This window comes from Pongo abelii, chromosome 4 (assembly GCF_028885655.2).
Source record: "Pongo abelii isolate AG06213 chromosome 4, NHGRI_mPonAbe1-v2.0_pri, whole genome shotgun sequence".
NCBI classification, from domain to species: domain Eukaryota; kingdom Metazoa; phylum Chordata; class Mammalia; order Primates; family Hominidae; genus Pongo; species Pongo abelii.
The window spans coordinates 147,574,081-147,595,597 of record NC_071989.2 but is presented as its reverse complement, the minus strand read 5'-3'; the positions used below and the strand labels follow the sequence as shown (position 1 = coordinate 147,595,597).

Sequence of the window (21,517 nt, the reverse complement as noted above, 5' to 3'; positions counted from 1 at the left end):
AAGTCAAGACCAGGTGCAGTGGCTCACACCTGTAATCCCAGCACTTAGGGAGGTGGAGGAGGGTGGATCACCTGAGGTTAGGAGTTCAAGACCAGCCTGGCCAACATGGCAAAGCCTTGTGTCTACTAAAAATACCAAAATTAGCTGGGCACAGTGGTGGGCACCTATAATCTCAACTACTGGGGAGGCTGAGGCAGGAGAATTGCTTGAACCCAGGAGGTGAAGGTTGCAGTGAGCTGAGATTGTGCCACTGCACTCTAGCCTGGGCAATAGAGTGAGACTTCATTTCAAAAAAAAAAAAAAAGACTATTAAGACAAATCTTATCTGCCTTCTTCTCAAAGTTGTCCAATGAGAAGGTGTTCAAAAAAAATGCATCCTATTTTATTCATGAAAAAAAGAGAGAAGGTACTCAACATTATTATTCTTTGAGGAAATGTAATCACTCAACAAGTTCTTCCTTCCCACTGCACAGACAAAACCAGTTCACTGGAACTGTGGTATAGCAGTAAAGAAAGAGTTTCCAGCCTAAGCAACAGAGGGAGACCCTATCTCTACCAAAATAAATAAACAAATAAATAATAAAAAGCTAGGAAAGTGGTGAGTGCTTGTGGTCCCAGCTACTCAGGAGGCTGAGGTGGGAGGATCACTTGGGCCCAGGAAGTTGAGGCTGCAGTGAGCTGAGATTGTGCCACTGCACTCCAGCCTGGGTGACAGAGCAAGATCCTGTCTCAACAACAAAAAAGTTTAATTGATGCAGGGCCACACAGGAGAACTGAAATCTCTCTAAGAACTCAGAGATGATGGTTTTGATGGACAATTTGGTGGGCAGAGGGCCAGGGAATGGGTGCTGCAGATTGGTTGGGCATGAAATCATTGGGGTGTGGAAAACAGTTCTCCTGCACTGAGTCTGCCTTTGGGTGGGGTCACAGGACCCATTAAGTCATGAGTCTCAGGATTGGGCAGGATCAGTTGTTTGCCAAAATATCTAAAATAATCTCAAAAGACCAATCTTAGATTCTACAATAGTGATGTTATCTATAGGAGCAATTGGGGAAGTCATAAATCCTGTGGCCTCTGGTCACATGACTCCTGAGTAGTAAGGGATTATAGAAACTATGCCTACATTTTAGCAGAATTGAGCCTCCTCCCATAATCCTAATCTCGTGGTCTTTCACTAGTTTTACAAAGCTGGTTTTTGGTCCCTGAGCAAGGAGGTGGTTGGTTTTAGGGAAGGACTATTATCATCCTTGCTTTCAAGTTAAACTATCAACTATAATTCCTCCCATGGTTGGCTTGGCCTATGCTCAAGAATGAGCAGAGATGGTTTACAGGTTAGAAGCAAGATAGAATGAGCCATGTCAGACTTCTTTTACTGTCATAATTTTACAAAGGCAGTTTCAGAAATGCAAATTAAATCCACATTGAGATACCATTACATACCAACCAGAATGCTAAAATTCTGACAACACCAAGTGTAGACAAGGATATGGAGCAACTGTAATACTCACCTGCTGCTAGTGGGAATGTAAACTGATACATGCACTTAGGTAACCTGGCAGGTACCTGGTAGTTTCTATTAAAGCTAAACATACACCTTTTGAATTACCTATTAATCTACTCCTAGGTAACTACTGAAGATAAATGAGTGCATACATCTACAAAAAGACATGTTCAAAGAAATCTTCCTCATAATAGCCCCAAGTTGGAAATAACCCAAATACGCACCAATGAGAGAATGGCTAAATCAATTGTGGTACCCAGTCATGACTTGCTTGACAGTGGAGATACCCTCTGAGAAATGAGTTGTAAGGTGATTTTGTCATTGTGCAAACATCATAGAAACCTAGATGGGGGCTGGGCATGGTGGCTCACGCCTGTAATCCTAGCACTTTGGGAGGCCAAGGTGGGTGGATCACCTGAGGTCAGGAGTTCGAGACCAGCCTGGTCAACATAGCAAAACCCCATCTCTACAAAAGACTACAAAAATTAGTCAGGTGCAGTGGCATGTGCCTGTAGTCCCAGCTACTCGGGAGGCTGAGGAAGTAGAATCACTTGAACCCAGGAGGCGGAGGTTGTAGTGAGCCAAGATCGCGCCATTCCACTCCAGCCTAGGCAACAAGAGTGAAACTCCGTCTCAAAAACAAACAAACAAACAAATACAAAAATTAGTGGGTCGTAGTGGTGCAGGCCTGTAGTCACAGCTACTTGGGAGGCTGAGGTAGGAGAATTGCTTTAACCCAGGAGTTGGAGGCTACAGTGAGCCAAGATCACGCCACTGCACTCCAGCCTGGGCGACAGAGCAAGATTTCGTCTCAAAAAAAAAAAAAAAAAAACCTAGATGGGATAGCCCACCACACACCTAGGCTTTATGGTATAGCCTATTGCTCCAAGGTTACAAACCTGTATGGCATGTCACCATACTGAATATATGACACACTGGTAAGTATCTGTGTATCTAAACATATCTAGGCCAGCTGCAGGCACGATGGCTCACACCTATAATCCCAACACTTTGGGAGGCTGAGGTGGGGGGATCGCCTGAGCTCAAGAGTTCCAGACCAGCCTGGGCAACATGGCAAAACCCCATTGCTACCAAAAAACACAAAAAGTATTGCATATGCATAATGACATGTTGGTCAGGAATGGACCAGACATACAATGGTCGTCCCTTAAGATTATAGTCCTGTGGCCAGTTGAAGTGGCTCATGCCTGTAATCCCAACACTTTGGCAGGCTGAGGTGGGTGGATCACTTGAGGTCAGGAGTTCGAGACCAGCCTGGCCAACACGATGAAACCCCGTCTCTACTAAAAATAGAAAAATTAGCCAGGCATGGTGGCAGGCACCTGTAATCCCAGCTACTTGGGAGGCTGAGGCAGGAGAATCGCTTGAACCCAGGAGGCGGAGTTTGCAGTGAGCCAAGATCATGCCATTGCACTCCAGCCCGGGTGACAAAAGTGAAACTCCATCTCAAAAAAAAAAAAAGATTATAATACTGTATTTTTATTGTAACTTTTCTATGTTTGTTTGTTTGTTTTAATTATTTATCTATTTATTTTGAGACAGAGTTTCACTCTTGTTGCCCAGGCTGGAGTGCAATGGCGTGATCTGAGCTCACTGCATCCTCTGCCTCCCGGGTTCAAGCAATTCTTTTGCCTTAGCTTCCCAAGTAGCTGGGATTACAGGCATGTGCCAACACGCCCAGCTATTTTGGTTTTTTGTATTCTGTTTTTGTTTTTTGAGATGGAGTTTTGCTCTTGTTGCCCAGGCTGGAGTGCAATGGCACGATCTTGGCTCACTGCAACCTCTGCCTCCTGGGTTCAAGAGATTCTCCTGCCTCAGCCTCCTGAGTAGCTGGGATTACAGGTGCCTGCCACCACGCCCAGCTAATTTTTTGTATTTTTAGTACAGACAGGTTTCATCATGTTGGCCAGGCTGGTCTCGAACTCCTGACCTCAGGTGACATGCCTCGGCCTCCTAAAGTGCTGGGATTACAGGCGTGAACCACCACACCAGGCCTAATTTTGCATTTTTCAGTAGCAATGGGGTTTCACTATGTTGGTCAGGCTGGTCTCCAACTCCTGACCTCAGGTAATCCACCCACCTTGCCCTCCCAAAGTGCTGGGATTATAGGCGTGAGCCATTGCACCTGGCTGAAAACTGTAACTTAAAAGTGGTTAAGATAGTTAATTGTGGCTGGGCGCGGTGGCTCACGCCTGTAATCCCAGCACTTTGGGAGGCCCAGACAGGCAGATCACGAGGTCAGGAGATCGAGACCATCCTGGCTGACATGATGAAACCCCGTTTCTACTAAAAATATAAAAAAATTAGCCGGGCGTGGTGGCGGGCGCCTGTAGTCCCAGCTACTCAGGAGGCTGAGGCAGGAGAATGGTGTGAACCTGGGAGGTGGAGCTTGTACTGAGCCGAGATCGCACCACTGCACTCCAGCCTGGGTGACAGAGTGAGACTCTATCTCAAAAAAAAAAAAAAAAAAGATAAATTGTATGTTATGTGTATTTTGCCACAATTAATAAAATAAAATAAAGCCCCCACATGACCTGGCCCTTGCCTACAGTTCCTCTTCTCCAGGCTCATTAACCACAAGCACACTAAACATGCGCTAATCTCAAAATCTTTGCATCTGCTGATCCTTCTGCGCGGTCAAGTTTTTCTTGTAATATCTCCTTGGCTCATCTTCTCACTTCACTCAGACTCTGTTCTAGTATCACTTTTGAGAGGCCTTACTTGACCATTATCTAAGGTAGGCACCATTCCAGCACTTGCTATCCCATACCTGGCTTTATTTTTCTTCAAAGCACTTTTTTTTTTTTTTTTTTTTTTGAGACAGAGTCTCCCTCTGTCATGTAGGCTGGAATGCAGTGGCACGATCTTGGCTCACTGCAACCTCTGCCTCCTGATTTCAAGTGATTCTTGTACATCAGCTTCCTAAGTAGTTGGGATCACAGGCATTTGCCACCACGCCCAGCTATTTTTGTATTTTTAGTAGAGACAGGGTTTCACTATGTTGGCCAGGCTGGGCTTGAACTCTTGACCTCAAGTGATCCACCTGGCTCAGCCTCTCAAAGTGCTGGGATTACAGGCATGAGCCACTGTGCCTGGCCTTCAAGACACTTTTTAAAAAATAAACTTGGGCTGGGCGCAGTGGCTTACACTTCTAATCCCAGGACTTTTGGAGGCCGAGGCAGGTGGATCACTTGAGGTCAGGAGTTCAAGACCAGCCTGGCCAACATGGTGAAACCCTGTCTCTACTAAAAATACAAAAATTAGTGGGGCTTGGTGGCAGGTGCCTGTAGTCCCAGCTACTTGGGAGGCTGAGACAGGAGAATTGCTTGAACTTGGGAGGTGGAGGTTGCAGTGAGCCAAGACTGTGCCACTGCACTCCAGCCTGGGTGACAGAGCGAGACTCCATCTCGAAAAAAAATATTAATAATAATTTTAAAAAACATATTCCATAGCATATGGGGTGTGAAAAAAATAATAAATAAATTTTGAAAATTAAAAAAAATTTAAAAACCTTATTTATTTACTTATGAGACAGGGTCTTGCTCTTTCACCCAGCCTGGAGTGCAGTGACAGGATCATAGCTCACTGCAGCCTTGAACTCTTGGGCCCGAGTGATCCTCCTGAGTAACTGGGACTATAGGCATGCACCACCACTTCCGGCTTTTTTTTTTTTGAGACATGTCTCGCTCTGTCGCCCAGGCTGGAGTGCAGTGGCGCGATCTCGGCTCACTGCAAGCTCCACCTCCCGGGATCACGCCATTCTCCTGCCTCAGCCTCCTGAGTAGCTGGGACTACAGGTGCCCGCCACCACGCCCGGCTAATTTTTTTGTATTTTTAGTAGAGACGGGGTTTCACCATGTTAGCCAGGTTGGTCTTGATCTCCTGACCTCGTGATCTGCCCGCCTTGGCCTCCCAAAGTGCTGAGATTACAGGCGTGAGCCACTGCACCCGGCCTTTTTTTTTTTTTGAGATGGGTCTCACTGTATTGCCCAGGCTGGTCTCTAACTCCTGGCCTTAAGGGATCCTCCTGAGAGAGGAGAAAGAAAGAAGCTGGTCAGGCAGGCAGTTGGGGTGGGTCCTTGGTTGAATTCTTCAAAACAAAAGAACACCCTGCAGACACAGATAAGAGAACTTGCACAGAGGCGCTTGTCTAAGACATTCCCACAGCTGCATAAATAAGAAAGGCTACACAGGAGACTTGCCCACACATGCCCAGCCGCATAGATAAGAAAGGCTACACAGGAGACTTGCCCACACCTGCCCGCAATGCAAAATTCTGTCCTCTGACACATGCACAGTAAGGGGAAAAAAAGCAATATAGCTAAGGACCCACATGTGCACTCGGAGGATGGGGTGGAGCTACCAGAAATTCGAGCCACGTGCAAATGAGATGCCAAGCCCTCATTTGTTTCTTATAAAAGCTTTTGCATTCAACTGTAAATACAGCAACCCTCTTCTGGGTCCCCTCTCCTCTTGAGAGCTTTCTTTTCTTTTCTTTTTTTTTTGAGACCGAGTTTTACTCTTGCTGCCCAGGCTGGAGTGCAATGGCGTGATCTCGGCTCACCGCAACCTCCGCCTCCCAGGTTCAAGTGATTCTCCTGCCTCAGCCTCCTGAGTAGCTGGGATTACAGGCATGCGCCACCACGCCCGGCTAATTTTGTATTTTTAGCAGAGACAGCGTTTCTCCGTGTTGGTCAGGCTGGTCTTGAGCTCCCCACCGAAGTGCTGGGATTACAGGCGTGAGCCACCATGCCCGGCCAAGCCTTCTTCTTTTGCTTGTTAAACTTTCGCTCCAACCTCACCCTTTGTGTCTGTTCTCCTTATTTCTCTTGGTTATCAGACAAAGAACTCCAGGTGATACCTCACAACAAGAGACCGCTACATTGTGGTGCACTGGGGAGACTGTAACACTCCCTCATTGGCCTGGCATAGTGAGGAATTACAGGTGTGAGCTATTGCACCTGGGCAAACTTTTAATTTTAAAATAGTTTTAGATTTACAGGAAAGTTGGAAAGACAGTATAGAGTTCCTACATACTGCACACCTAGTTTCCCCCTCTATTATCATCTTACATTAATATGGCACTGTTGACCTAAAAGAATAAAATGAAGCAAAGTTAATACAGATAATTTATTTAGACCAAGGTTGAAAACCATAGCCCAGAGTCATAGGTTCAAGTTGCCCTGAATATATGCTCTAATTAGCAGCAATTACAAGAGAGTTTTTAAGAGGTTAAAAAGAAAAAAGAAGTGAGAGGATAGTTCCTAAATTGTTTACCAATAATTTATTGGTTCATTAAAATAACATAAGCTATCGATTGGCTATAATTGTTCTTTGTATCACAAATTCCAGGAACATGAAAATAATGAGTGAGGATAACATTGTGCAACTTGTGGCAACATTTTAGATAATTTATCAGTTAATCTGAAACTAAAGGGAAGAAGAAAAACAAAATACCTTTAAACAATTTCCACCAGCCATGGGTTGGGGGATGTAACTGAGTCTCAGGCTCGTGTCTCTCTCTGTGCCTGATAAATTTTGCAGACCCCCACATTCCTCACATGCTCTGAGCCACTTTTCTTTTTTCCTTTTTTTTGTGTGTGACGAGGTTTCACTCTGTCACCCAGGCTGGAGTGCAGTGGTGCAATCACGGCTCACTGAACCTCGACCTCCCAGGCTCAAGTGATTCTCCCACCTCAGCCTCTCAAGTAGCTTGTGCATGATCACACCGCGAATTTTTGTGTTTTTTGTAGAGACAGGACTTCACCATGTTGTCCAGGCTAGTCTCGAACTCCTGGGCTCAAGCAATCCACTTGCCTTGGCCTCCCAAAGTGCTGGGATTACAGGTGTGAGCCACTGTGCCCGGCAGTCAGACTTTTTCCATTTTTGATGACCTTAACACTTGGGAGGAGTATTGGTCAAATATTTTGTAGAACGTGTTTTGACCGGGATTTATCTAAGTTTTTCTCATGATTAGGGTTATGGAATTTTGGAAGGAAGACCACAGAAATAAAGTGACATTCTCATCACATCATATCAAGCAACATGACTTATTACTATTGATTTTAAGCTTGATCACCTAAGCTTACGTTTGCCAGGTTTCAAAACTATAAAGTTAGTCCTTTATGTCCCTCTTCCCATCCTATACTCTTTGGAATGAAGTTACTATTCACAGCCTACACTGAAGGAGTGGGGAGTTGTAATCCACGTCCTTGAGGGATAAGTGTCTAAATAAATTATTTGGAATTCTGCAAGAAAGATTTTTCTCTTTGCCTTTTGTTTATTCAGTTAATTCATTTACATCAGTATATACTTATGGATATTTATTTTGTACTTTGGGCTTTAATCCAATAATGCTTCATTTTGTTGCTCAAATGGTTCCAATTTTGGTCACTGGTAGTTCTTTCAGTTGGTTCCTGTGTCTCTTTGACACACTCCCAACATGTGTTTTTGTCTGAACCCTTCCTTTCCTTCTGATACTACAAGATTCTCCAGGCTCACATTATATATTTCCTGCCCCAACCTAAAATCAGCCATATTTCCAAGGAGCCCGGTTTATTTTATTACAAAGATGTTTCATATCCAAAATTGTTATTTCTGGCTGGGCGCAGTGGCTCACGCCTGTAATCCCAGCACTTTGGGAGGCCGAGGCGGGTGGATCACCTGAGGTCAGGAGTTCGAGACCAGCCTGGTCAACCTGGTGAAACCCCACCTCTACTAAAAATACAAAAAATTAGCTGGGCGTGGTGGCAGACACCTGTAATCCCAGCTACTCAGGAGGCTGAGGCAGGAGAATCGCTTGAATCCAGGAGGCGGAGGTTGCAGTGAACCCAGGAGGCAGAGGTTGCAGTGAGCTGAGATAGTGCCACTGCACTTCAGCCTGGGCAACAAGAGTGAAACTCTGTATCTAAAAAAAAAAAAATTGTTATTTCTTTGCATTCTGTCTGTATCTCCCACTAGAACATTAGGCCCTTAAAATCAGGACCTTTTCTGCTTGTTCACTGCTATATCTTCATTACCTAGGATAGTATATGGCACACAGGAGGATATCAATAAAAGCTTAGTGAATGAATGAATAAATTAGTAAGGCCAAGTATTGTGCCTTTTTACATATGCATTCTTCATGGTGTTATAAGAATTTGATCAAAGTATAGTTGTATTGATAGATGGATACATGGATGTATGAATGGACAAATGAATGAATTAATACTAACCAGATGGATACATTATTGGGTGTATGAATGAATTGAGAAACAGATGGATGGACGTTGCCACCACTACTATACTCTCTAGTTATTCAGGATAAAAACTAGGTGATGAGGGGCCTCATTCATAATTCCTTCCACACTTTCACCTCCCACATCCAATCAACCACTAAGTCCTGCCAATTTTGCATCTCAAATATTTCTCAAATCCATTTCCTTTTCTTCATTTCAACTACTATTGCCCTAGTGCAGGCTCTCTTCCTCTCTTGCCTGGATGCTGCTGCAGCTGTGTAACTCATCTGTCCGCTTTCTGCCATGTTTCCATCCCCACCACCATCTACATTCCTGCCAGAAGAATTATTGTAAAATACTGTTATGCCTGTGTCACTCCCTTGCTTAAACCCTTAGGGTAAAGTCTAAGCTCCTTAGCATGATATAAAGTGCCTGTGATGACCTGGACCTTGGCCACTCCTCCACCCTCTCTTCTTGCCATTCTCCACCTTGCATTGATTTGTGTGCCTCAGAAATACCAAACTGCTTGTAGTTCCCACCAGGGATCACGCTGCTTCTCTGCTCTGTCCTTTGCTCATACTAGTCTCCCTGCCTAGAATACCGTTTCCTCACATCTGGAGCTCAGAAGTCTTACTGGCTTCAAGTTGTTGAAAGCATGTATTTTTGCAGTTGTGGTTATGCTTATTAGGAGAGCCAGGGCTAGGGCACAAAATTTAAGTAGTTTTGCAAGTGAGAATGAACACATCTTTAAATCTTGTGCCCTGAGTGCTTTACTTATCCTAGTCTTGGCCCAGTCTTGTCTCCTAGGCTGGGAGCTTCCAGAGGGCAAGAATTTTGTCTTTTATCCCTGTAATCCCTAGCACAATGACTGGTGTCTAGTCGGTACTCAGTGTAAATGTTTGTGGGAGGGAAAGAGGGAAGATGAATCAGAAGTCCACTGCTTGGGCCTTCAAATCTAGACTCTGTCTCTTACTAGTTATGGGAATCTGACCAAGTTATTTCTCTGCTCCTCAGTTTTCTTATCTGTAGAAAAGAAATAATAACATCTCCATTATAGGATTTTTTTTTTCCATTTTAAGGGAAATTACCCATTTCATCAAAATTTTCAAACTTATTGCTTTAAAAGATGTTTTTTACAGTGTTCTCTTATGACTTTAAATTTTCTGCTATACAGCTATATCTTCTTTTAAATGTGTGTGTGTGTTTTTTTTTTTTTTTTTTTTGGAGATAGAGTCTCGCTCTGTTGTCCAGGCTGGAGTACAGTGGCGTGATCTCAGCTCACTGCAACCTCCGCCTCCCGGGTTCAAGCTATTCTCATGTCTCAGCCTCCCAAGTAGCTGGAATTACAGGGGCCAGTCACCACACCTGGCTAATTTTTGTATTTTTAGTAGAGACGAGGTTTCGCCATGTTGGTCAGGCTGGTCTGGAACTCCCAACCTCAGGTAATCTGCCTGCCTCGGCCTCCCAAAGTGCTGGGATTACAGGCATGAGCCACCGTGCCCAGCCCTTTTAAATGTTTTGATATTGTTTATCTATGCCTTTTTCTTGATTGAGCTTGTCAAAAAAATTTTGTTGATTCTCTATAGTATCTCTATTTTTTTTTTTCTGCTCTTGTCGCTCAGGCTGGAGTGCAATGGTGCAATCTTGGCTCACTGCAACCTTTGCCTCCCGGGTTCAAGCTATTCTCCTGCCTCAGCCTCCTGAGTAGCTGGGATTACAGGTGCCCGCCACCATGCCCAGCTAATTTTTGTATTTTTATTTATTTATTTATTTATGAGATGGAGTTTCACTCTGTTGCCCAGTTAGAGTACAATGGCGCAATCTCAGCTCACTGCAACTTCTGCTTCTAGCAATTCTGCCTCAGCCTCCCAAGTAGCTGGGATTACAGGTGCATGCCACCACACCTGGCTAATTTTTGTATTTTTAGTAGAGACAGGGTTTCCTCATGCTAGCCAAGCTGGTTTTGAACTCCTGACCTCAGGTGATCCGCCTGCCTCAGCCTCCCAAAGTGCTGGGATTACAGCAGTGAGCCACCGCACCCAGCTTGCTTTTCTCATATGAGCATTTAAAGCCATACATTTCCCTTTAAATACCAGTTTGTCTTCTATGGTTATTTTTTATTTAGAAATATCTGCATTTTGATTTATTTTTTATCCCATAATTCTAGAAATGTTTCCAAATGCATGGAGCTCTTGTTATCTTTCTGTCACTGAGTTCTATTTTGTTGTGTTTCTTTTTGCTTTTTTTGAAATGGTGTGTCGTTCTGTCACCCAGAATAGAGTGCAGTGGCGTGATCACAGCTCACTGCAGTCTTGACCTCCTGGGCTCAAGCAATCCTCCCACCTCAGCCTCCTGAGTAGCTGGGATCACAGGCATGTGCCACCATACCCAGCTAATTTTTATTTTATTTTTAATTAATTATTTTTTATTTTTATTTATTTATCTTATCTCCCTAAGCTGATGAAGGATTTTTTATTTTTTGTAGAGATGAGTTCTCACTATGTTGCCTTGGCTGGTCTCAAACTCTTGGGCTCAAGTGATCCCCCCACCCCAGCTTCCCAAAGAGCTGGGATTACAGGCATGAGCCACCGTGCCTGGCCTTGAATTGTATTTTGATTAGAGAAAGTGGACAATTTGTTACAATAGGTAGCTTAGTCAGGCATAAGCAGGGCAGGAGAGGGCTCCTCTCACACAACAGGAATGCCAGGTGACCATCAGGTGATGGTTAGGCAGTTGTTAACTGTCTCTCTAAACAAATAGTTGGTGACAGCCAGCGCCAGGGAAAGGCAGTCTCCTAATATATAGAAAACACCTGAAACTACTATCAGCGGCTCTCTGGTAAGATCTCAGGAGTTGAGCGAGGGGGCCCAAGAATGCAGTTTAAGAGGCAAAATGGTGGAGTTTAACTGGTATATGACCTTGCTCTAGAGACGCTAGACTGGTAAGGGAAGAATGCCTCAAGTGAGCATGCTATGACTCCAGTATGCTCCCTTCCCAAGTGCTAGCAGGCCACTGCTCACGCGGAGAGCCCACCCCAAGGCCCCAAGGGAAGAATCAGGGGAGAAATAACTCAAGACTCTACAAGTATGGCAACATATAAAACCCATGCATGTGATCTCTCAAGTGTACTTTACTTCCTTTGTGTTTTTTTTTGAGACAGAGTCTCAAATATTGGCTCACTGCAACCTCTGCCTCCCGGGTTCAAGAGATTCTCGTGTCTCAGCCTCCCAAGTAGCTGGGATTACAGGCGCACATCACCATGACCAGCTAATTTTTGTATTTTTAGTAGAGACAGGGTTTCACCATGTTGGCCAGGCTGGTCTCGAACTCCTGACCTCAGGTGATCTGCCCACCTCTGCCTCCCAAAGTGCTGGGATTACAGGCGTGAGCCCCCACACCCGGTGCCAAATGTATTTTACTTCGTTTCATTCCTGCTCTAAAGTTTTGTAATAAACTTCCACTCCTGCTCTAAAACTTGCCTCGGTCTCTCCTTCTGTCTTATGCCCCTTGGTCAAATTATTTCCTCTGAGGAGGCAAGAATCAACATTGCTGTAGACCCATACAGATTCGCCACTGGTAGTATACTCTGGTGCCACGTGACTTGTGACTCAGATATGTTTGGCTGCTAACAAATTGATTTTTTGGTTTCTGATGAGATGTGCTTTCGGGCCTAGCATGTGATCAGTTTTTTCAGATGTTCCATGGATTCTTGAAAAAATAATTGTTGGCTCCCTCTCAGGGTTATGGTGAGAATAAATATTAGATAATACATATAAAGCACTTAAAAAGTTGCTCACCACTTAGTAAAATCTCAAGAAATGGTGGATCTCATTGTTGATATTGTTATTATTATTGGTGAATAACAGTCTCAGTCATTGGTCTGTGTGTCCCTAGGTGCCCTGAGAATTGGGCAATTGAGCCCTCTCCCACAAGTCAGTGCTCGACAAACTGTGTGCAGTGCCTACACTAACCATAGGGTCAATTAATCTTTAATACACACAGAAAACATGACTCAGCTTACTTGAGTAGAAAAAGTTCAGAGTTTGAGTGAGACTGCCCTGTGCTGGGTCCCTGGCTTGCCCCTTGCTAGCTGTGTGATATTTCTGCTCCCCCAAACTCCATTTTCCTTATGTGTAAGAATGAGTATGATTTTGGACTTGCAGAGTTGTTGGGAAGATTAATGTGAAAGTCTTCAGCATAGGGCTAGACACAAAGTAGACCTTTTTTTTTTTTTTTGAGATGGAGTCTTGCTCTGTTGTCTGGGCTGGAGTGCAGTGGTGCCATCCCAGCTCACTGCGACCTCTGCCTCCCAGGTTCAAACGATTCTCCTGCCTCAGCCTCCCAAGTATGTGGGATTACAGGCACCCGCCACCACGCCCAGCTAATTTTTGTATTTTTGGTAGAGACAGGGTTTCACCATGTTGGCCAGGCTGGTCTCGAACTCCTGACCTCAAGTAATCCACCCACCTAGGCCTCCCAAAGTGCTAGGATTACAGGCGTGAGCCACCATGCCCAAACATGAAGTAGACCTTTCACAAGTGTTAGTTTATTTCTTTTTCCTTCTACTGAGCCTGCAGGGACAGAGAGGAAGTGAAGTTAGAGTTGTAATGGTACAACCATTTCCATTCTCTTTTCCTGGACTTCTCTCCCAAGGAAGCCTCTTTCCCAGCTCTGTAAGACTGTACATCTCTGATGCCCCTCCCTGGAGAGCAGCGTAAAACCAGCTGTGACTAGGGAGAAGGGAGAGAGAAGAGGATGTTGGAACATGCAAATCAGTTCCCAGCTTCCTGCTGAGTTAGTGGGACACCTGCTTGGACAGAATTTTCATTTTATTTCCTATCTGGAGCAGCCCAATTAATTTTTCAGGCCGTGAGTTGCCACATATCACAGATGACAGCTACTCAAACCCTCAGAGCAGCATCCTCCTCCTTGGTGGCCACACAAAGTCAGGATTTGCCCCTACCCTTCCTGGCATTCCCATATTAGAGCAACATCTCAGGGGCACCCCTGCCTTGCCCTGGATCTGTTGCTGAGCCTCCTTTTAACACGAACTGTGGCTTCTACTACCTTCTCTCCTTTAAGCCTGAGTCCCAGTGTACAAAGAGGATTAGCTGATTTTCTTACCTTTGAGTCCAGGTGGAGGCATGAAGCACAGAAGTGTGGGGAACAGAACAAGGGACGCTCCAGACAGTATGTTTCTAAACTGCTCTTGGACAAATAGAGTCATTTTCCCTCCATTCTCACTACTACCTCCAGTTCCTTTGCCTCTGGTCATTTTGTCCCTCCTACTCTAATTTCCACAAGTAGATCAGACAAGGTTCATTTTCTCTGTTTCTCCCTCTTGCCTCCAGGCTACTAGAGAAAACCACAAAACTGTGTTCACTAGCTCCAATGTCTGATTTTCAGTTGTTATCAGGCCTTCAATGCTACTTAGTAATCCTTTCTTAAAAATATGGAACGCTTCACAAATTTGCTGTCATCCTTGCTCAGGGACCATGCTAATCTTCTCTGTACCTTTCTAATTTTCTTTTTTTTTTTTTGAGACAGAGTCCTGCTCTGTCGCCAGACCAGAGTGCAGTGGTGAGATCTCGGCTCACTGCAACCTTTGACTCCCAGGCTCAAACGATTCTCCTGCCTCAGCCTCCTGAGTAGCTGGGACTACAGGCACCCGCCACCACACCCAGCTAATTTTTGTATTTTTAGTAGAGACAGGGTTTCACCATGTTAGCCAGGATGGTCTCGATCTCTTGCCCTTGTGATCTGCCTGCCTCGGCCTCCCAAAGTGTTGGGATTACAGATGTGAGCCACTGTGCCTGGCCCTTTTTTTTTTTAAGAGACAGGGTCTTGCTCTGTTGCTCAAACTGGAGTGCAGTGGCACAATCATAGCTCACTGCAGCCTTGAACTCTTGGGCTCAACCAATCCTCTCACCTCAGCCTCTTGAGTAGCTAGGACTACAGTTGTGTGCCACCACACCTGTCTATTTAAAATTTTTTTTTGTAGAGTCAGGGCTGGTCTCAGGCTCATGGCCTCAAATGATCCTCCTGCCTCAGACTCCCTAACTGCTAGGATTACAGGCATGGGCCACCACATCTGGCTGGTAATCCTTATAATAGATTGTCCCCTGTCTACAATTTATTTTGTCCTCCTGTTATGATCATTTGACATTGTGTCCAGTTTTAGCTGTTGTAAATAAAGTTGCTATGGGCTGGACAGGGTGGCTCACACCTGTAATCCCTGCACCTTCAGAGGCTGAAGCGGGAGCATTGCTTGAAGCCAGGCGTTTGAGACCAGTGTGTGCATCAAAGTAAGACTCCTATCTATATTTTTTAAAAGTTGCTATGGACATTCTCATGCATGTCTTTTTGTGGACATATGTTTTTATTTTTCTTGGGTAAAATATCTAAGAGTGGATTTGCCATTCGTAGGATAGGTGTATGTTTAGTTTTATAAGTAAGGCTGGATGCAGTGGCTCACACCTGTAATCCCAGCCCTTTGGGAGGCCGAGGTGGGAGGATCATTTGAGGCCAGGAGTTGGAGACTCAGAGTCTCCATCAGAGTGAGACAACAGAGTAAGACCCCCATCTTTACAAAAAAAAAAAAAGTTTTTTTCTTAAATTACCTGAGCATGGTTGTGTGTAACTGTAGTCCTAGCTACTCGGGAGGTTAAAGTGGGAGAATTGCTTAAACCCAGGAGTTTAAGATAGCAGTAAGCTATGATTGAATCACTACACTCCAGCCCAGGCAACAAAGCAAAACCCTGTCTCAAAAAAAAAAAAAAAAAAAAAAAAAAAAGTAACAATAGGCTGGACATGGTGGCTCATGTCTGTAATCCCAGCACTTTGGGAGGCCAAAACAGGTGGATCACCTGAGGTCAGGAGCTGAATACCAGCCTGGCCAACATGGTGAAACCCCCTCTCTACTAAAAATAAAAAAATAAAATAAAATTTTAAAAAGCTGGGCATGGTGGCAGGTGCCTGTAATCCCAGCTACTCGGGAGGCTGAGGCAGGAGAATCACTTGAACCTGGGAGGCGGAGGTCGCGCCATTGCACTCCAGTCTGGGCAACAACAGCGAGACTCCATCTAAAAAAAAATTTTAAAAAACCAAACAAACCCAAAAAACAAAGTCTGGGCACGGTGGCTCATGGCCTGTAATCCCAGCACTTTGGGAGGCCAAGGCAGGGGGATCACGAGGTCAGGATTTTGAGACCAGCCTGGTCAACATAATGAAACCCCGTTTCTACTAAAAATACAACAAAAAAATTAGCTGGGTGTGGTGGCAGGTGCCTGTAGTCCCAGCTACTTGGGAGGCTGAGGCAGGAGAATCGTTTGAACCCGGGAGGCGGAGGTTGCAGTGAGCTGAGACTGCGCCATTGCACTCCAGCCTGGGCGACAGAGTGAGATTCTCCGTCTCAAACAAACAAACAAAAAAAAGTGACAATGATTTTCCAAAATGGTGTACTAGTTGAGGCCCTTATTAAAGAGGAAGATCCCTGGGCTCTGTGCTGACTTCACTGAATCAGAATATTATCAGAATAAAGGACATAAAGAAGCTCCCATGTAATTTTTCTTTTCTTTTTTTTTGACACGTGGTCTTGCTCTGTTGCCCAGGCTGGAGTGCAATGGCACAATCATGGCTCACTGCAGCCTCAACTTCCTGGGCTCAAGTGATCCTTCCATCTCAGCCTCCCAGGTAACTGGGACCACAGGCACACGCCAACACACCTGGCTAAGTTTTTTTAATTTTTATTTATTTTTTGTAGAGACAGGGTCTCCCTTTTTTGCTCAGGCTGGTCTCCAACTCCTGGATTCAAGCAATCCTCCTGCCTCACCCTCTCAGTGTTAGCATTACAGGCATGTAAACTTATCACCATTGCGCCTAGCCCCATGTGATTTTAATGCAGGTGGTTTTTTGACTGGCATTTAGAAACCACTGGAGAATATCTTAGTATCTTTACTTTCTTGTTTTTCATTCCCTCCTCAATAACTGTAATTCTGGCCACCATGTATTGTGGTTGTAAATAATGGAATAATTGACCAACAGTGAATTAAGTAGTAAGGACATTTATTTATCTCATATAACAAGAAACCCAGAGATAGGTGGGTCCAGGTTTGGTTAATTCAGCCATTAGTAATGTCATCATATAGCCAGGCTTTTTCTCATTTTCCTCTTCACTATCCTCAAAGTATTTGCTCCATTCTTGGGCTTATTCCTCATAGTCCTAAGATGGCTGTCACAGCTCTGAATAGCATGAACTCACATGGCAACTCCCAAGGCAGAAAAGCAAGGGATGGCGGCCATGGTGTCTCATGCCCCAGCACGTTGGGAGGCTGAGGCGGGAAGATCACTTGAGGTCAGGAGTTTGAGACCAGCCTGGCCAACATGGTGAAACCCTGTCTCTACTAAAAATACAAAAATTAGCTGGGTATCGTGGTGCACGCCTGTAATCCCAGCTACTTGGGAGGCTGAGGCATGAGAATCACTTGAACCTGGGAGGTAGAGGTTGCAGTAAGTCGAGATCACGCCACTGGACTCCAGCCTGGGCGACAGAGGGAGACTCCATCTCAAAAAAAGAAAAAAAAAAGGAATTAAAGATTTCTCCCTAAACATATTTATTGTATTAGGGAGGAAAATCCTTTTCAGAATCTTCCAGAAAACTTCCTCCCAAGTTCCATTATCCAGAACTGGGTCACATGTCCACCCCTAGGTTTAAAGGAGGTTGGGGAGGGGTTTTGGCAAAGTATCTAGCAGTTTGGAGGCCTTATAATGTGAGGCAGTACCTGCCAGTAAGTGTTGGGAACAGGCCCCGAAATCTGGCCATAAACTGGCCCCCAAACCGGCCATAAACAAAATCTCTGTAGCACTGTGACATGCTCGTGATGGCCATGACACCCACACTGGAAGGTTGTGGGTTTACCGGAATGAGGGCAAGGAACACCTGGCCCACCCAGGACGGAAAACCGCTTAAGGTGTTTTTAAACCACAAACAATAGCATGAGCGATCTGTGCCTTAAGAACATGTTCCTGCTGCAGATAACTAGCCAGAGCCCATCCCTTTATTTTGGCCCATCTCTTCGTTTCCCTTAAGGAATACTTTTAGTTAATCTACAATCTACAGAAACAATGCTTATCACTGGATCGCTGTCAATAAATATGTGGGTAAATCTCTGTTCCAGGATCTCAGCTCTGAAGGCTGTGAGACCACTGATTTCCCACTCCACACACTATATTTCTTTTTCTTTTTTTTTTTTTTTTGAGAGGGAGTCTTGCACTTTCTCCCAGGCTGGAGTGCAGTGGCGCAATCTCAGCTCACTGCAAGCTCAGCCTCCTGCGTTCACACCATTCTCTTGCCTCAGCCTCCCGAGTAGCTGGACTACAGGCGCCCGCCACCACGCCCGGCTAATTTTTGTATTTTTAGTAGAGACAGGGTTTCACCATGTTAACCAGGATGGTCTCAATCTCCTGACCTCGTGATCCACCCACCTTGGCCTCCCAAAGTGCTGGGATTACAGGCGTGAGCCACCGTGCCCAGCTCCACATGCTATATTTCTGTGTGTGTCTTTAATTCCTCTAGCGCTGCTGGGTTAAGGTCTCCACAACTGAGCTGGTCTTGGCAAGTAAGTAAGAAGAGTGGGAAAATGGCTTTTGGGTCGGTAATCAACAGTGTCTCTGGCTGGGCATGGTGGCTCACGCCTGTAATCCCAGCACTTTGGGAGGCCGAGGCGGGTGGATCACGAGGTCAGGAGATCGAGACCATCCTGGCTAATACCATGAAACCCCGTCTCTACTAAAAAATACAAAAAATTAGCCAGGCATGGTGGTGGGTGCCTGTAGTCTCAGCTACTCAGGAGGCTGAGGCAGGAGAATGGCATGAACCCAGGAGGCGGAGCTTGCAGTGAGCCGAGATCTCGCCACTGTACTCTCCAGCCTGGGCGACAGAGTGAGACTCTGTCTCAAAAAAAAAAAAAAAAAAAAAAAGTGTTTCACATGAGCCCTCATCAAAACTGCTCTTAGAAAGTCACCTTAATTGCTAGATCCAATGACTTCTCTCCAGTTTTCCTCATACTGGACCTCTCCGTGGAGTTTTATATTGCTGGCTCCTTCTTTCTTGAAACTCTTCTCTTGGTTTCTGCTATACTTTCTACCCCGCTCAACATGTCCTCCCCTTGGGCTTCCCTTCACTACCCTTCTTCTCTTTATATGTTGGTATCACCCTGGGTTTTGAACCAGACTCTGTCTGGGCACCTCTGAGCATCTAAACCAGGCAATCCATTCTAACCATCTTTCTTTCTTTCTTTCTTTCTTTTTTTTTTTTGAGTTGGAGTCTCACTCTGTCGCCCAGGCTGGAGTGCAGTGGCACGTTCTTGGCTCACTGCAACCTCTGCCTCCCTGTAAGGGAGGAGACCACCCCTCATATTGTCCTATTGTAGAGACAGGGTTCATCATGTTGGCCAGGCTGGTCTCAAACTCCTGACCTTAAGTGATCCACCTGCCTCAGTCTCCCAAAGTGCTGGGACTACAGGTGTGAACCACTGTGACCACCTCAAAGCTGAATTTTCAATTGAAACAATGTATGTTATGACCCCCCCCCATGACTGTACAAATTTTCACTGAAAACTTCTGAAGCCATCCAGTGTGTGGTGTGACTTGATTTCAGATGGATATCAGTGAAGGGGCCACAGGATTTATGAGGCTGACAGTGTGGACAGTCCCACATCTGAGTCACACCTAGATTATTGAAGCCTCTTACTGGTTTATCTGCCTCTGGCCTTCCACCCCTTCCAACGTTCCCTCCACATGGCTGCAGAGTGATCTAAGATGTAAACCCAGGCTATTTCCCTATTTAAATTGTTTAATGGCTCCTTAATTGGTGTTTCTCAAACTTGCAGTTCATGGATCCCTTGGGGACACATTCTCAGGTGCCTTGAGTAAACTTTAAGAAGTTTACTGGCTGGACACAATGGCTCACGCCTGTAATCCCAACATTTTGGGAGGCCAAGGTGGGAGGATCACTTGAGCCCAGGAGTTTGACACCAGCCTGGGCAACATAGTGAGGCCCTGTTTCTATTTTAAAAAGAAAAGAAAAGAAAAAAATAAGGAGCTTACTATTTGTTTTAATTTCAGGATTAATCTTTTGTTTTGTTTTTGAGACAGGGTCTTGCTCTGTTGCCTAGGCAGGAATGCAGTGGCAGGATCATGGCTCACTGCAGTCTTGACCTCCCCTGCTCAAGTGATCCTCCTGCCTCAGTCTCCAGAGTAGCTGGGACTACAGGCACAGCCACACCTGGTTAATTTTTGTATTTTTTGTAGAGACGTGGTTTTGCCATGTTGCCTAGGCTGGCCTCGAACTTCTGAGCCCAAGTAATCTTCCCACCTTGACTTCCCAAAGTACTGGGATTACAGACTGAGTCACCATGCCCGGCCAGGATTAATCTTAACAAAATAATAATAATGATATAAGCATAGTCTGTAACACCCGGATGACCTTATAACCAAGCACTTTCAGGAGATTTTAGTGCCCTTTTTTTTTTGCACTTGCATTATGTATTGATTGGGTTGGTGCCAAATGATTTTCTGAAATGACAGCATTTAACTTTTAATGCTGTAACTATTTTCCATCTCATTGTTTACAGATATATCTGCAGCACCTAGAACAACAGTGCACATCATAAGTGTTCAATAAAGACGTGTTGAATAAATGAATGAATGAAGTTTCTCAAGCTAGGTTCTGACATCCTTGGGGCTCTTCCACAGTTTGAAATCGCCTCAGTATGGCACGTGAGGCTCTTCACAATTAAGCTGGGAATACTCAAGCAGTAATTTTCCCAGACAGTCTGGGCAGGATGTGGGGGCGTAGTCCTCTTTAGAAAATAAAAAAAGTGAAAGTATAAAGCATTTATGTACATTTTGACAGGGCAGACGTGATATGCAAATGGATTGCAAATATAATGCAAATGACATGCAACTCCTCATGCAAATGAGCATCCTGTCTTTGGAATCGACTGCCGGGTATTCACTGATTTGTCTGCAGTACTGGCAGTAAATCTTTCAAGGGTTTGGGATGCAAGTTGCTTTGATGGCGATGTGTGTGTACTAGGGAGGAGGGGTAGTGGGATGGGGTCTCTCAAGGAGGAGTCAGTGTGGTGCTAAAGCTTGTAGCTTAGTATGAAACTTAATACAGTATACAGTTTAATATGAGGTTATTCTCCTGTGATACTCTAAGGACTGACATTTTGGAATTGGTGGCGGGTGGTGGCAATGAAATGCAACTTCTTATATTCTTCAACTCTTTGGCTGCCTCACATCTTCTGTCCCATTCATCTCACACCATTGGGGTTCTGGTCCACAGGAGTAGAGAGTAGGGAGTCAGAGATCCCTAGCCCCAGGTCCTCATTATGAGGACTACAGAAGAGCTCTTGTAAATCATATCTGGAGGAGGTTATGAGCATGGTGTGGAGTTCTGCACTTCCTAATCTCATGACAAGCAGAATTTAGCTGAATTTCTAGGCCTGTTAGAAAAAGATGAGTGGTGACAAAAAGCATGGAGACTTTCTGAGAAATATAGCTGCTTAATCTCAATGCCAATAATGTGATATCTGACAAAATTGGGAAGCTTACTTGGAAATCTAAAGGGAAAAAATGTCAACTATGATTTTTTTCATGATAAAAACCTGTTCTTCCCTGTCCTTGGTGTGAAAGGAAATTTTTGGTTACACAGATTCTTCCCCAATGATTATAAAAATATTGGGCAAATGATGCAAAAGAGGCTTTAGCAGG

At 44.8% G+C, this 21,517-nt stretch overlaps 1 protein-coding gene and 1 non-coding gene across 3 annotated transcripts in view; one reads left to right on the top strand and one right to left on the bottom strand.

Annotated features, from left to right (window-relative positions):
• SIL1 (SIL1 nucleotide exchange factor) overlaps positions 1 to 21,517 on the top strand; it is a 326,909-nt gene that overhangs the window by 54,751 nt on the left and 250,641 nt on the right. The window lies entirely within an intron of this gene.
• LOC112133561 (U6 spliceosomal RNA) lies at positions 14,187 to 14,288 on the bottom strand. The gene has a single exon (XR_002915204.1). It is a non-coding gene; the product is annotated as a U6 spliceosomal RNA (small nuclear RNA).